Source organism: Papilio polytes, unplaced genomic scaffold (genome assembly GCF_000836215.1).
Source record: "Papilio polytes unplaced genomic scaffold, Ppol_1.0 DF824102.1, whole genome shotgun sequence".
Lineage (NCBI taxonomy): Eukaryota > Metazoa > Arthropoda > Insecta > Lepidoptera > Papilionidae > Papilio > Papilio polytes.
In genome coordinates this window covers 4,917,273-4,932,186 of record NW_013525102.1, presented here as the reverse complement: position 1 = coordinate 4,932,186, position 14,914 = coordinate 4,917,273, and the positions used below count along the sequence as shown (strand labels likewise).

The 14,914-nt window shown below is 36.7% G+C and overlaps 1 protein-coding gene across 1 annotated transcript in view; it reads right to left on the bottom strand.

The window, feature by feature from the left end:
* The window catches only part of LOC106099741 (LIM domain transcription factor LMO4), a 121,498-nt gene extending 108,453 nt beyond the window's left edge, over nt 1–13,045 (bottom strand). The window contains exon 1 of the mRNA XM_013278381.1: nt 12,872–13,045. The gene's annotated coding sequence lies outside the window, so the exon portion shown is untranslated. The remainder of the gene's footprint in view (nt 1–12,871) is intronic.
* Nucleotides 13,046–14,914: the final 1,869 nt, after the last annotated feature.

The window sequence follows — 14,914 nt, the reverse complement described above, 5'->3', positions numbered from 1 at the left end:
ACATAAAAATGCCCTCATTAACCTGCGCCAAAACAACCGCCCGACACTGCCACTGTCCGCTCTGCTACTGCTTCCACACGCTCTACTGCAGTGCGTCACCAATTTATTTTAGAAGTAATTTACTTTCATACAATCGTCTTAAAATTTTATAATATGCCATAAAATATATAAGGTGATGGTTTATTCTTAACTAATACCTAAAATTCGAAGCCCGATCCTAAGACCAAGATCTAGAGATAAATACGACGATGTTTTTTTTTTTCGTGTTTTCACATTAAAATTGTTGCACTGTTGTTGTGCGAATGTGACATATTATGTGACGTCACACGAAAATGTGAGTATTCAGTAATCGTGTTGTGGCGGCGGTTTTCATTGCCGTTGCTCACACCGGGGCCGAGCGTAGGCTCCGGCATTCCTTGCCCGCGTCTCGCACGTGTCCACTTTTTATTGTACCTTGTTTATTGTTCCCGCCAGTTCCCGTAACACTTGTAATTGAATATTATTCCACAATTTCCAGCTTAAATGTGACACACAAAAAATATCCGCTTACGGCGCGCCGACACCGAATATCTTGTGTTACTTATTACTTTTTATGTTACCTTGCGTACATTCGACACGTACTTTACGTGACGATGATAATTTGTAAAGTTAAATAATTTGAATTCTTTATACCAGTGTGTTACCATAGAATGCCATAAAACTGAGTTTAATTTTTGTTTATGTTATTGAAAATTATAATAAAGTTTTTTGATCGAATTAATATTACGTCTTTTTAATTATTATACCACAAATAACATAGTTATTTTTTGTAACGTAACACTGAAATGATAAGATTCAGTTGGTAACGCAGTAGCAAAGGCATTGTTCCATTAACACAATTTTATGTCCGCCATATTAAAATAATAAAAACTTATGCCTCTCTTAATTAAATAATTTAGCGGCGGGCTGAGCGGAGATATGTAAATTGTTTTAGGGGATAGATCAAATAACCCTTTTTTATGACTTTAATATGCGGTCGGCGGGGCGAGGGGCGCGAGGGGCGCGTGGGGGTGCGGGCGCGGGCGGGGGGCGTGGGCAAGTTATGAAATATTTAATAACGGCGCACACGATTCCATTTGAATTACTTTCGAGGAAATGACGATGTACTAAGCTGGTGACACACTGGTAACAACCACTCGCAACTTCCTTCATTCCTTAAAAAAATAAATTTAAACAAGTCTAAAAATAGTGTTTAAGTAGTTTATAAATCTTTAAAATTATCAATGACATAGGTACTTACTGAATTCATGGACTACTCACAACATTTAATAATAATTTATCGTTCAGTAAATATGAATACTATAATAATAGGTGTAAGAACATGGGCCATTTTTAATTGTTTCCTTCTCAATGGTTTTCAAACTCATTGCTAGAAATATTTACTTCCAAAATACATCATACTAACCGCGTGGTATGACTACCATAAAACTTACTATTGTAAAATAACTTGAAGCTACATATGCAGTTTTTAAGTTCTCATTGTGTTACCAGACTTACGCGAGTCGCTTCAGTGTCTCAAACGAGGGAGTGTTTTAATTAATGTGAGCCGACAAATTGCGAAAAAACCCAAGTAATTACGTCACATCGTCCATATGTCCTTAGTGATAACGATGCTTATTAAAGTTGTGTTTATTAAATGGCTTAGGTCTTTTAGCATATGACTGTGGGAGTACGGAGACATGTAAGGAAGGATTTTTGTTAAATGACGTCATTATGATAACGACGCGTTTAACGACCTTATTTGTGAATGAAGGTGTTACGTTATGCAAGGAGTAATTTATTGTATTACTAGCTTTCTCCCGCGACTACATCCGGGTGGACAAAAGTGAGTGTGTTCTTCACAACTATCCTCTACAACTATACCAAATTTCATCGAAATCCGTTCAGCCGTTTAGGCAACAAACTCTAAGAAACGTCCATCTATTCATCTGTCCATCCATCTAAACTTTCGCATTTAGTGTGATTAGTACTTATGATAAAGAATTTAGTAAATAAAGAATTTATAAAATCTGAAGGAGTGAAATGCAAAAGTAAATTTTATACTTCATTCTTATTTGAATTTATAACGAGAGGAAAAGCTTCTTCAGAATTAAATGTTATTGATATGCCATAACATTTTTTTAACATTAATTGGAAACCGATTTTTTTCAATTTCCAATGACTGAAAACTGTACTGAGCCGGGATTTTTGTAATACTGGTCAGTTACAATAGAAAGAAAACGGCCAATTAGTGAAACTGTCGAACATTGGCGACTGGCAACTGACCGACTGAGTTGAAACTGATGAATTTGTTCAACTCCCATTTAACAGGACCACGACTTAAATGAAAAGTTTGGATTAAATCCTTTCATTCTAATAATAAATGTTTTACCTCAATCAATACAGGGTTTATCGAATAAAAGACAAAACTGCATTTATTTTCACATTAACATTGTATCTGTTTTATGAAGATCCCGAACTATAACCTTGATATTCACATAAATTATACCATCATAAAGCATTCGTTAACGATTACATCTCGAGCGATTGCCAATAATCGATACCTTTCGAGATAATGACGAATAAAATCGTATTTTTTTCGCTTGAGAAGTGAGAACGGCGCGATTCTCACGACTATGGAGCTTCATGATCACAATCTATCGCCCGCTTGTTCACTCATTCCTGCTTAGATTTGTCTCACGTATAAGGCATATTATAGCAACAACTATGTGATTACATCTATAGATCCTGCATGTAATGATAGTGATATTATATTGCGTCTAGTTATTTGTGAAAGGTGACTCTCAATATACGAATAGAGTTAACAGAACTCAATACAGATATTAACTGTTTGATCAGCTTTATTATTTTGTACTATAATGCCAATGAAGATTTATGTATTACGTATAGCTTATAACTTTTATTACGAAGCTACTTTTTTGTAATCAATGGTCATCATAGGTGTTGTGGATTGATAAGGAGGTTTGATCTACAATTAATACATACTGGCTGTAATATACATATAAGTGTAATACAAGGATGTCAAAATCACTTTAGAAAAATGTGTGTCTAAAACGAATAAAAAGAGTATTAAAGACAAGAAAATAGAAAAAGAAATTTTTTTAATGTTTACAACAATAGGTAAAATTACGTACGGTACAAGAAAGTAGATCTAGCTACTCTGTCCAGTAACTATTAGTTACTAGTAAAAGGCCAACAATAAACATCAACAACGCTTTATCAGTTCTACAACTATGACGTATTCGTATATATTTCATAATTTAAAGTAACTCTTTTTGCATTTCTTCTTAGCGAAATCTTGAAAGGTATTCGTGGTATGCACGCCCACCTCGCGGGGCGTGCACTAGTAAGTGCTCGTGGAAACCATTTGCTGATAAATCGATAGCTAATTCGAAATGGCTCATTGTTGTCTGCATCTATACAAAGGGGCACAACTTTCGCAGATATTGCCCTAACACAATGCTCGCGACACTAAGACTCAGGCAGTTAAATGATAAACATTTCCAATACATATTTAGTAAGTCAATGAAATACAAATTTTGTTTTGTATTCTGTTGAGGCAAAGACTCTATTCTTCAAGTCTAATTTGGTGGACAAAGAGACTATGGACTTGAACAAACTTTTGCTTGTGGCATAGTTTACTGATTTTAATAATTTGATTGCATTTTAATTTAAGGTTCTATTGAGAACAAACTAGAAAAAGATGAATAAAAAAATACCGGAGAGAAATAAGGATTGTAGAGCATCGCAAACATAAGGGCGTGGACACATTGTGAGGAACGGGCACGCGTGGGCAACAAACATGGCGGACATAACAACTTAATAAGCGGTTACACGTGATTTACGCGCGCTCGCGGCGCCGGCGCACAGCCTCACGCTCGCGCCGTGCCGCCATATTTATACTAATTCATGACAGATAAACATCGATTCAAGTTAGTGTTACCATTCTGAAAACGACATAATTATATATAGCCCATCATCACGTCGTTTTTGTAATATTATTTAATTAAAGATAGATTACATTTGAACCTCATTAACACCGATAAATCAGAGATACGAGGTCGTTAAAACGCATTCGTTAGTAACCGATTATAAAATACGAACACGCGCTAATTACGATGCACCCAATAAATCTCTCGAGATATATAGATCGTTAAATATACTACTAATATAGCTAAGCGTAGCGTCATAGGCCAGGCCGTAGACCCCACTCGACGCGGGCGCTGGTCTCGCGCCGACCGACGCGGAGTTATGGCCGCCGGAATGGCCGACGGCCGATCGTAGCAATCGGTGTGAATCGGAAATAACCGGAAAATTTCCACAACTTGTCTAATGGCTTATTGTTGTTTATATTATTGTTGTTACAGCTTTGTGTTGTCGTATTAACTTTAAGCGCTATTTCGTGATGAAGGTTCAGCTTGTTCAAATTGTGTGTTCATGTTTTCTACGCTGTCGCCTTTATTTTAAGTGTCAACTTGGAATTTATGTTTAATGCCGTATTTATTTTATAAATGTAGTATCAAATTCTTTCACGTTTCATTCCTCTAGGACATCAACCTTTAAGAGGTATCTAATGACAGACACAGTATGCATTAGTCTTATAAACGATAACCTTATCTATCTTGTCTGACCATAGTAATTATGAACAACGATATAACGAAGCTAGTTAAATATTTTATAATTGTATTAATTATAAATTGTCGAAGTGGTAGGTGGAGATGCGACTGCCGAGACATTGGTAAGGATCGAGACCTCTTGGCGGGTGACAATGGCCCGGCGCGGCCGCTAACGAGGTCATCTACAGGTCATTAAAGACCACTCGAATCTCCTTACACTTGTACTTGCGGACGCCTCAATTACTTGAGACATAAAAAAATCAATCCCAAGTATAAGTTGATAAAGATAACATTTTATTTCACTTAAATTAAATGAGTAACAAATATGGTATATTTTACTAATTTAATTTGTTAAAGTCAAGTTATGGTTTCCCCGTACGGATTATGTTCTGTGTGGATTTTAAATAAATCTGAATGTCAGTAAATTTTAAATACTCTAAGTATAACGAGTTATAACCAGCTCTAGCATCAAGTATTGTTAGTTTATTGAATTTCGTAACCAAACGAGTTACAAATATCGATGGCGCCTAGATAAAGTATCGAAACTGAAAATAGCTACGTTAGACGAGCATTTTTATCTTGAATAGTTTCTAAAAATCCTGATTATAAATGTGATTTTCAGATGTTAGTGAAATACAATATTTCTTTATCGGATTACCAAATAACAAAAAAGTACATGGAAATGTACATAAATGTATATTCGATAGTATCATCACGTGATACCAATGTATATCATCAAATACATTTTTGTTTTAAAACAGTTGTAAAGCTCCTCACGTATGTCCCAATGAATGTTGGCAAAAAGTTTGTTAAGTTCTCCCCACATCTTTGCAGCTCGTTAGGATAATACGATCGTGTGGTTTATTTTTATTTCTGTTAAATTGCGAGTTTTATTAAAAAGTTCAGGAAAACACAATTGAAATATAGTACACATTTCCTATCAAACGTATTAACATGTTTTATAAATACATATCAAGAAAAAAACTATTAAAAATAAACGTATGTTTCCTTTTGAAATATATAAAAGATAATAAAGGGAAAGGTAAGGAATAAACATCGGGTGCAAGTGCGCTGTACCGAGCGAAGTACATCCGATCATTCAGTTTGTGCGGTCGTCTCGAAGCCATCGCGGAGCTGTGTCGGAGCCGTCTCGGCGCCGTATCGGTGCCTACCGACAGCCTCGCTCAACAGGCTTATTCCACTTTGATACGTCTTCGCACGAATCAAAATAAATACTCTCGCTCGAACAACCGCGGGAATCAGAAATATCGATACAAGATTTACTGCACAGATATTTGGCGTTGAAGAATATTTTAAATTCAATACCAGAATTTTTGTACACATTTAAATAATATGTTCTTAAATTTTGTTTTCATTAGAAAAATCGGATTTTAATGTTTTAAAATTTAGATATTCCTGTTCGCACATATTTGTGATTGTAAACCGATATTTTAATAAAAACCACAAAAATTACAATAAATATAGCTGTTGGCACTATCGACGATGAAATAAAAAAAAACCATCCACACTATAAAGGTCTACTTTACAGCCAGCTTTTTCATTGTAACATATTATTAATAAACAAGAATAGATAATCTTAAGTAAACCAAAATTATAATACAATGGTGCTTATAAAATAGTAATCAATCACTGCAGAGATATCGGTCTGTGATGATCGTATTAATAAACAGGAAAGTACCCATTACCGGTCGGCAAGGCACGATAACGCATGGTAACCCGTAATTAGGGCCATTGGACTCGAGCGTTTTCGATAACTCATAATGTATGTTAATTATGGTGGTGGCGGGCCCGAGGACAAGTCTTTTTGGAACTCTTATCTCTCTATCGCTTCTAAGTACCATAACATTCAAACACATTAAGATCTTAGCTTTACATTTCATTATAATAGAGGTTTTTTTGGTTCATTTCTATAGAATTTCATTAGAATACACGAACAAACATTTCTAAGTAATACTCCGTCTTGTGTTCTTTTTATAAACTACAAGCTTTCGCCCGCGACTTTGTCTACATGATATTAACAAATAAAAAATGTAGCCTATATTACTCTCTGATAACGTAGGTTTTTAATGATGTAAGAATTTTTGAAGTCGGCCAAGTAGTTTTTGAGCCTATTGATTACAATGATACAAACAAAGTTTTCCTCTTTATCTTATTGAGTTTAGATCTACGAGTATAACATTATAATTCTTTAATCAAAATGTTAGCTGCCATTAGTAAGTTTAATATTAAGTTGCTTTTTAGTATAAAATGCAATCCATGTTGTTTAAAACATCCACTGAAATCGTTTAGTACGGAAAAATAAGTTTATTTGAAATGGAATGTCGATGTGTTTGTAATTTGATTAGTGGTAAAACATTATGCGTAGCGTACACACATTGCACGCAATTAGCCGCAAGCCATGCACACGGCACAGCACACGGCATACGGCACACAACACAGCACACGGCATACGGTATATAGTTAGCGCAGAGTTTGATTTGAGAATTTCCCGCGCGAACCATTCGCTCACAACACTTTTGTGTGTTTTCCACGGCTTCAACGAGCGCCGCGATACTGAAAAGCCTCGGGCTCCTAATTAGACTGAAGTCGGACGTGCCAATTAATTCAAGTTTCACTCGGAAACTTTGCTGCGTCAATTAATTTCATAGTTAATTAGCAAGCCCGGACAAAACCGCGTCTGCCAAAGAAAGGCTAACGATGCCCGCCCGCGGCCGCCTACAATGCACCAATTACATCAGCTTTGTTGCACCACATCACTGCCAGCCGCCGCCACAGCCGCCACCGCCGCCAGCTGCCACGCCAATCCTACTCCTGTACCATCCCCATCGCACTCGCACCCATTCACCTCGACTGCAATCGACGCCAGCGCCCTCTGACCCGCGCCGCGCTTCATTTCATATTTGCTCTTCACTTTTTAATGAACTTTTCTTCAACATTTTCAAATTTCCCAAACAAAACGCTTTGGTTTTTATATAAATTACAGAGCCTTTTGAATAAAGAAACTGATTCAGTTAAATCATTACATGGTTTATAAAAGGTACATTATTCTGTTGCATTTAAATAATAAAATAGTACTAAATATCATAAACTTTATTTATTTTTTAAGTACCAAAGCCTCATAACATAATACTCAAAACATAAAAATAGAAAAGATATCGGATTTCTATGGTATAGACATGGATCCCCTCAGCGTTGTTCCGTGAAGCAATAAATAAATGTGGGCATTTTGTTCTATTTGCAGGCATTGTCTTACATCAGGCAATAATGGGCCACGAGGCACGAGCGGCCGCGCTGCGCCCAGACCTAACGACATCGCGAGAGACGAACGCAGGCAATAACTCCGCGCTAATAAAATTTTAAACTCTGCTTAATATCAGACAGAACGTTTCGACAAAGTGAACCCGCCAAATTGACAGACAGTAAAATATTTTATTCGCGTAATAATTTAATTTGTTAGAAAAACAAATCGGCGGCTCTGGCGTGCCGGGCGCGCGGGAGATCGCGCGGGCGGGCGCGAGTGCGGTGCTCCGCAAACATCTTCCACGTGAATTAACCTATTAACCGTCGAATTCGGGAAATAAACTTCATTTATAGCGCTCGTAAACGTGTTACATTTTACAAACCTCGCCACTTGTTCCGGAACAGTTCATACCGTCGAGCAGAGAGTATTGTTGTTTATAAAATAATGTGTTTAACCACAGATAGTATGTTAATATCCAGTTTTTGTTTGAGAATACTGTTTATAAATTGAAACCAAAACTGTAACTTTACAAATCACTTTACTTTTCTTCCATTGCAGCGTAATTCCACTAACACCCACTTAATACAAAAGAAAATCTGTATCTTAAAATAACTTATTTAAACGAGCTTGTTTATCATCTACTGAGTACTGTTAAAACCATCGTTTCGAGTGCAGTTTTAGACCCGAAATTATTAATTTCGTGAACATGGGTTGCGTTCAGTCGCTGCACCAGGTCGGTTCGGGCCTGTTTTTGTTTTCCCTCGCGATGTCATTAGTGGGAAGCACTCGATATTTTTACAGGGATCGATTATTTTTAATGGGCGCTGGCGGCGATTTGCCGACAGCCTTTGCAACTCCATCGATGATTGCACATTGACGATGTGTTGACAGCGTAGGTTGGTTTTGAATTTTTACATAATTTTACTCATATACTGTACACGGACAGCTCCAAGCAGTCGACATACTGGTGACATCATTTTGTAATGACAACTAATATCTCGCAGGTTGATAACATCAACAAATATCAATTTATGGGACATAATCCGCTTTCAAACATCAACTTTACCCACCTTCTGTAAGGTAAAGTAAAGACAATTTGTCGTTTGTCTGCTTTATTGTCCTAACTCATGCGATAAAAAAAATAATGATCATTGTAATGATTGTCTTGCAAACGAAATCGTATAGCAAGAGCAGTACGTACATATGTATATGTGCTGAGAGCCGCGGGCGCAATCATTAAGGAATCATTAAAGTCGCTCACCTAACGACTAACCCTTGACGTGTCGCCCTCTCCGACCCCCGCACCCCGATGCCCCGCCTGCATCTTACCTTCCACGTTTAAGGACCGTGCAACGGCGTAAATGAGATCATTTGTAGGTCAATCGGCAGCATTCCTCGGTTTCGATTATAATAGCTAAGTGCATGAAGTTGAAATCTCAAGTCGTAGTGGTTGAAACAACAGAAAATTAAACATTAAATACCTGTGAAAATATTCTATAGGTACAGCTGTATTTTTAACGTTTACTATTAAAAAGTAATTTAAACTTTTATCGTGGTATCGTTATTACAAAGTTCACCGAACACTTTGACATTTTTTTAAATTCGAAATACACGATCATGGGCGAGTGTAATACACATTTACGTTGATTTAAAAGTACGTGATAGTTGAAATCTGGTGTTGCAATGAAAAGAGTGGTGACAAAGTCGCGGCGGCGCGGCGCGGCGAGCAAATGAGGCGCGACGCTCGCTGCTAACTAAACCAATCGGCCGCGTCGCTAGCACAAACCGGCGTTCCGAACGCCGCGGCACAACCGCGTATAATTTATTTTTCTGACACAGCTCCAAAGTGACAAGCGTAATACAACATGTGATAGTAGTGAATAGTAGGCAATAAGAAAAAAAGCCATCCGCATAGTAGATCATGATATTTTACTAGTACGTATATAGTTATAAAAAATACACGCAAAGTGTTAGTCCAAATTACAAGAACTTAAATATAAGTTATATTTGATTTGAATAGGACCACAAGAACTTTTAGAGTAGTAAGATGTAGTGCTTTACGTATTGGATAGTTACTCCTACAGTATCACAAATGTGTAAAACAAATAATGAGAAGGCAGCGTGCAAAACGCCTCTTTGCAGCGTCGGGGCAACGCAAAGCGGCGCTAACGAGGCGTCCACGGCGCGACACATCGCCAGCCGTCTGTAACTGATCTGTTATTCATTCATAAAGCGTCGTTAGAGCCACCACCGCCGCCCGTTTGAAGCGATCATTTAGCATCATTTGTGGGAACCGCTTTTTATATCTCATCTGTTTTAATGCTCCCGTTAAATCCTTTCGCCTTTCGCCATCTCTTGTTCCTCGGAAATAAAAGTTCGCGCGCAACAATTTACGGAAACTATCGTTATTCGATATAAAACACGGTTAAAGTTTAAACTTCGTTTTAAATTGCTTAGAATTTTACTGTGAAAATGTTCAGTTAAAATACGATTACATCCAACATCCATCTATAAGTTGGTGGCAACATGCAACCATAGAACAACCATAGCCTTGCTATCAGTGAGCATAGAAAACTTATAATAAAATTGAGTGATGCATTTTGATTGTTGTAAAAACTTTGTGTTTCATTTGCATAAAATTATTTTAGACAATTAAATTTTGAGGACAAAATGTGTCAGTCATTTAATTCGAATTCTTTCCTGGCGTATTGATAGATGTACTATTCTCTAACTCATTTGTCTTTTTAATTATTTACTTGTTATTTATTATTACATATAACTATATATATGGTATGTACAGTACAGTTGCAGAGGCCTCTGGCGGCAGTTCCCTAATCCGTGTGCGCGGTAACGAGGCCGCTTCGTTATCTCAATCGGTGCAGCCTCATTATGCGATATTATCTTTGCGATGCTCGCCCGTGCCGACTACTTACGCACGTTCTATTTTATTGTACTCTATTTTTCTCTCTCTTTGTGTCTTCATTATGAAAATACTTATCATTAAATAATCTTTTTCTAATATCTAAACTAAAAGTAACTTACTGGTTGAACGTTTTTTTTTAATTTTAAACATTATCTTGGTACTTTTTCTCTACATTCATCCTAATTGTATCTGTCACGTTTATCGTTTTCGCTTCACGTATTAATACAATGATGATAAATAGGAATAATAAAATAAATATTTTAGATACTTTAAAATGAATGTGCTCTCCAAGGTATGTAATTTTTGGTACCGTACTAGTTACGCCAATATTTCGACTGACAGTTGGGTAAAGATATTCGATGATTAGTTATATTCTTTTATTTTATTTAACTACGAGCTGTTGCCCGCGACTTCGTCCGCGTGGTATTAGAACATACGAACTATATAAATTACAAAAAGCTACGTATCCCTCGGGAACCGGACATTTCTCTGGGAAGAAGCTTATCTCACGTGTACTCCAGACTTTGTTTTATATCTGTGGCAAATTTCAATAAGATATGTTGAACCGTTGCAGAATGATCGAGTGAACATTAAAAAACTAAATTAATGAATAATAACAGGAACCGTAACTATTCCCGGGATAAAAAGTATCCTATGTGTTCTTCCAGACTATGCTCTAAACCTGTGCCAAATTTCATGGAGATCCGTTCAGCCGTTTAGGCTACACACGCTAACAAACATCCATCCATCCATCCATCCATCTAAACTTTTGCATTTATAATATTAGTAAGGAGTAAGATTGCCAAATTTTATTCCTAGCTTAATCCTTTTGCAAAAAATATGATTCTAATTGTAAATTCTGGCACTAAAGCTTTATATTTTTAAGCGACTTTAAAAAGGAGGAGGTTCTCAATTGGATTGGTATTTTGTTTTACTTATCTATAGTTTAAATTAACAAAAAAAAATCTTACATAACCTATCAATTACATTAAAATTCGCTATCTCAACGAAAGTAAGAGAATGGCAACGTCGAAAGACATCGAGTACGAAAGAACCCCAATCGGAATGGGAAAACGATCACGGCAATTGCCATAAAAAGATCGTGGCCCAATAAAACCGAGACATTGTCAACGATGATTCGAGCCGGCGAGGCGGGCGGCGGGCGAAGGGCGGCGGGCGGCGGGCGGGGGGCGCGGGGGGTTCGCGAACACCGTTTGGGCGGGAGGACATTTTTATCCCGCATTCGGAAAAACGCATTCCAAAATCGAATACTCGAATTGATGACTTGATTTGTTGCGAATGAAAGTGGAAAATAAGTCTGAGTAAACTTTTTTTATGCGTAGTATCAGTTACGCAGTACCTTTGTGAATATACAAATATTTTATAACGTAAGCAAATTGATTATATTGGGCATTATACATCATGGTTACTTATTTCATTAGTATAAAATGTTTTCAACTTTTCTATATTAACTCAATTTACGAACTTTCAATCGTAGTATTCGTATGATTATAGAATTAGAGAAAAATAAGTACTAAAAGTTTGTTAAAACTTGAACTTTTTTGAATTCACCTTTCTAATTTGCGATTTTTATTTCTCTTACTACTTGAAGAGGTTACCTTTTCAAGTGTTTAGTTAACTTTTACTTTATTGCTTCTCGAAAATGTGATAAATTTTGCTTTTTTTCTTCCTGACTTTTAAAAACACGAAAATTTCAGTTTTATTCAATTTGAAATAATGTTGTTTTATTATTTCACAAATCGGCACTTAAGTTGTTTTTGTGTTTTTAATCAACCATGTCCTTTTATAATTACCCTGTCTATTATTATTTTAGCTCTATATTTTACAAAAAATAAACATAAACGTTTCATAGCTCGTTTTTTTAATTAATATTTTTTCGTTAAGTCTGTTAGAGTAATGATACCCACTAAATGGTACGGATAGATAGGGTAAAACATTTTGTGTAATGTAGGGATTACAATTTTTGCAAATGGTTATGATTCCAGAAAAAATAAATTGTTTTAAACTTACTTGTAGAGCGTGCGTGCGGTGGTAGAGTAAAGGAGCGCTGCCCCCTTTGCTTTACAAGCAGTAGCACTAAAAGTAAGTTCGTCACTTCCCGAGGATATTTCGCGAAGTTGTAACTCTCGTAAAGAACGATCAAAGTCCGAAGTCCACGCTAGGATGAGCAGTGAACGTCGCGTCGTAAGGCCGACTGAGCGACTGGATACTCGCGATGCGGCATGGAATGCGCGACGCCGCTGGGCGGATACTGCGACCGCCCCGCCCACTCCCCGCCCAGCCGCGACCACGCCCACCTGAATTAATAAAGGCGGCAAACACCGCCGGACACGCGGACAATGCTGCATTGTCCTGTGTCCAAAATAGTTTCAATTAGAATCGAGGACAAGGCACAAAAGCCTCCGCCAGGCGATTCATTCACGGCGGAATTGACCGTTGCATGCGCGATTAGCAAAACCTCACGCGACCTGCCTCCTAGTCCTCACTGTTTATTTAAAACAACTATCCATGCAGCTAACCAAATCATTGTCGTGCAATATTAATAAAGTCACGTCCTATTTATTGTACCAACATTGTTAGAGAATATTCCCACAATTTTCTACTCTCTACTTATCTGTAGCATAACCGCTTAAAGTTGCAATTGAAAAATTGCAAATAATATTTTAAATTTGCAATTATTTTAAAAACCAACTTGGTAACTATGATTAATTAGTCTCCAAATTCTCGAGAACAAGACATAGGACACTGTAATATATTCTTAGACAGGATATTATAAAAAACATGTGTAGAAAGGAAGTTCCTTTAAAACTACAACTACAACCTCATCATTTAAACTTCTTGATTAAAAATTCATCGCATTGATTCCCGGCCCCTTACAAATAGTTACTACTTCTTCACATCTGCGTAGACATTTTAAACAAATAGTACATAAATAACTATACATAAAGATTTCCAAATATAAAAATGTGTGATTCTTATTAAATATCGGGAAGTTTCTTACTGAATAACCAATTCTTACAACAATGTTAGAGCAAGCGGAAAAGCGAGTTATCGAGTGAACGCTTCTTTGGTCGTAACGAATTTGTCGCCGGTAACGTTCACGGCTCACAGACCGCTCGACTAAAGTGCCTGCTTACATCCGAACTACTGAATAACAGTTTGCTTTGCTGACCAGAGCGGGAAGGATCCCTCGCTTGAACAAACAATGCTACCTTCGAATATTCGATTTCAAAACAAATAAGCGTTGACTTCGTTGATATAACTGATATTGATTGTTACAAGGAAAATCAACGCAGAGTAACCTGTTATTTCCCAAATGAAAGGTAGACAATGTCTTTCCTTGGGCTCTGAAAGTATGTTGGGGTAACAATTAGTAACTACCTATGCCTTATTCATAGCGATTTTCTATAGTCTAAAGGGTCTTATCAATTTTGTTAAGTTTTTTCTTGTAATAGGGTAAGTCGGTCTTCTAATTTTTTTCAAAAATACGAACTAATTCACGCACGGATATGTATTAAAACTCAGAAAATGTGTTTTAAAACTTCCTTTGTTTTATACTAGCTGTTGCTCCCGACTTCACCACGTGAAATTGAAAAATATAGTTAGCCTATGTTACTCAACGATATGGCAACTTTTTGATAGTGAAAGAATTTTTAATATCAGGCCAGTAGTTTTGGAATTATTTCAATATATACAAAAATACAGAAATAAACTCTTTCCTCTTTATAAGTATAGACAATTGTAACATTCTTAACGTTAAATCTTCGTTTCCAAAATGAAATAAAGCGTGAGGTGAAATGTTCTCAGAGAAGGGAATATTAAAGGTATTCCGATCAGTTGACTGGAGAGCAAACAGCGTCAGAGCAGACATTGTCAGGTGCTTTGGTCACGTCCTACAATATTTATTTTACCAATATTCCGACGCTAAGGTAGACCTTTTGTTTTACTTCATTTAAAAGCAATGAATTGAATTTTGAATTAGACTTTGTTGGAATTTTGAAACTTTGAATCGACAGAAAATATCAGCAAACTTGATTTAAACGACATTTAACC